The sequence below is a fragment of the Pinus tabuliformis genome, chromosome 5_1, assembly GCF_031772625.1.
Source record: "Pinus tabuliformis cultivar Carrire ecotype Pingquan chromosome 5_1, CPIR1, whole genome shotgun sequence".
Lineage (NCBI taxonomy): Eukaryota > Viridiplantae > Streptophyta > Pinopsida > Pinales > Pinaceae > Pinus > Pinus tabuliformis.
This window is the reverse complement of record NC_142305.1, coordinates 780,447,559-780,450,099: the sequence shown is the minus strand read 5'-3', so window position 1 is coordinate 780,450,099 and position 2,541 is coordinate 780,447,559. Positions and strand designations below refer to the sequence as shown.

The 2,541-nt window shown below is 35.3% G+C and overlaps 1 pseudogene; it reads left to right on the top strand.

Moving 5' to 3' along the window:
* Positions 1–1,157: 1,157 nt before the first annotated feature.
* Positions 1,158–1,980, top strand: LOC149167268 (probably inactive receptor-like protein kinase At2g46850; annotated as a pseudogene).
* The last annotated feature ends 561 nt before the right edge of the window (positions 1,981–2,541 follow it).

Below are 2,541 nucleotides of genomic sequence, written 5' to 3'. Positions count from 1 at the left end.
GCCTCTATATTCAGACATTCAATTTTATTTCAAACTGCTCAAAGCTCAAACGTAGCTTTGTTCTTATTAAATATCCACGTAAGAGGTCATAAGGTTGTCACAACTTATAACTTTACAATTTGGCACACAATAGTTGTCGTGAATGTTTACGAAGATCCAAAATCATTTAGTCGCTTCGAGCTTTTTCAAAGAAAACTTTCACCAAGTTGGTAACATTTCTATTTCGACAAAAATGAAGACCCCTCGATTCCGTATTGTATTTTGTTATTGGAATGGTTCATGGCTATTGTCAAAGCGTTGCAAGATTTTGCAGATTGGTAAAAATCTGTGCAAAATAAATGTTTTATTACACTAATTGCAGAGATATGGACTTGAAATTAATCTGCCTCAGTGAAACTACTTCTTGGTTTTGGTGCAAACAAACATATTATCAAAGTGACACTTGTATCAAAGTGGTGGTTTCGTCATATTTTATATTGTGAATAGGTGACTGAAAAGTAGGACTCTCGACTCACATGCAAAAATATTTCATTTCAAGGATTTGGTGATATACCTAATGTGTATATTGTAGACTAAAATGTATACACAGTAGCTTTTGGGATTAGACAACAAAGCATTAGCCATGTCTTCATGGCCCAATTCCAAGAGGTTTGAACCCACATGTCCAGAATGTCATTTTTGGTATTTGGATAGATATGTATATGTAATATGAGTAAATATACATGACATATACTCAATAGTTGTGGACATACAATGAAGCACTAATGAAGCACACAATGAAATACATCTTATTACATTGTCTAAGCAATTATTCAACCTCTTGTCTTGTAGAGAACCAACAAAGAAAAAAAATATATGTGAACAAAGAAATTGAATGCATATATACTTTGAGCCATGATTGTCCTACTTTTGGGTTGATTTGATAGGGATCATTGTAGACTTTGTGATCGACTGAAGTAGTGAAGCTAAAAGGAAATGTTTAGAGTAGGTAATGAGCATAGGATGAACACTACCATTGTATCAAGTGCAAAATCTTGCCATAACAGGCTTCAAAACTAGGTGGATACATGAAATATACATGGGTATTTGTTTTGTTATTTTGGGAAGTATATATTGTCTTAGCATGCCTTAAAATGATGTGGTAACTTTCAAGACAAATGAGTATTAGCCTTTTGCATCATGTTATTCTAGCCCTTTTGGGTTCAGGGTTGCCTCAAGTCTTCTCGATTAGAGTGTTTTCTAACATAGCCTAGGGCATAAGCAAAAGTAGTGAAAGTTGTGGGAATGCCTCAATTCCATATCCTTTCTATATCAATTCAAGGCATTGTCAGTTGGATGGATTCAAATTGCAATGCTATAACAATACTACAAGGATTTAAGTGAACAATATTTACTATAATGTCCTCAGTTTCTCATCAAATGGGATCATCATTGATCCTCTCTAATCTTCCTATCCTAAAAACCTCAAGGGCTTCAGTGTCAAAGGCATGAAGAATTATGCAAATTTTGTCAACAACTTTCTCCAGTTGTCTGACTGCAAGAACACTATAGGTTGTCTGTTGAAGTGCAATATTCCTTCCATGCAGCACTACAATGAGCAGTGCATGTTTGATAGGACATTTTTCTATCCCCTTCTGAATGCGACAATATGGCACCATGGAGATGATGACTTTTCTCACTTCTCCTAGTTGCAATGCCAGAGTTTCATTAGTTGGATACTCACTCCCACATTGACCCATTTGGATGCAAAGTGTGGGCTAAAGTGGGAGTTGGGTGTTATGGGAACTTTTTGATGATGTTCACTATGACCCCAATGTGGTCTATCAACATGCAGTAGATGTAACTGACAATGTGAGGTGTGCTTCTAAAGATGGCTATCAAGGAGATGGGTTTGGTCAAGGCACTGGATACATAAGAGTATGCAAAAGGCATGGTGAGAAGGCATATGATAAGGACTATAAAAGAGATCACAATGCCTAACTATGAATCAAAGTTATAGTATCATCTTATCATCAGTAATATTTTCCATCCCTTGGTGCAAACCCACAAAGGAGATTTATTCATAAAAATATTTGTACTTAAGGATCTATACAACACAATCTATTTTTCCAGTTTGTTTTCAATAAAAGGATTGGTCCTGTCTTCATAGGAATACATCCTTTGTACTCTATCTACAACATACCTAGAATGAAATTCAGTCCACTTTCCCAAAATGAAACAAAGTCAGCCACAAAATCCTTTAAAAAGGAAGACAAAGAAAGATGTTGCAAGGTTTATGGCATACAACAACACTTTCAGAATGGTAGATAGCTACGTTAAATTTTTAAGAGTTCTGGATTCAGCGCAATTGGGTAAGTTGTAGGTAACAATACAAAATAATTCCTCCCTTGGAAGAAAGGATTGATCGATTTTATAGAAGATGATCCCTGAAAAAAGAAACTATCCCTAGAATCTAGATCCATAAGTACAAATTATTTTATCAATTAATCTCCTGATGTGGATTTTCACCAAGGAATGGAAAATGTTGCCAACAATAGGAAA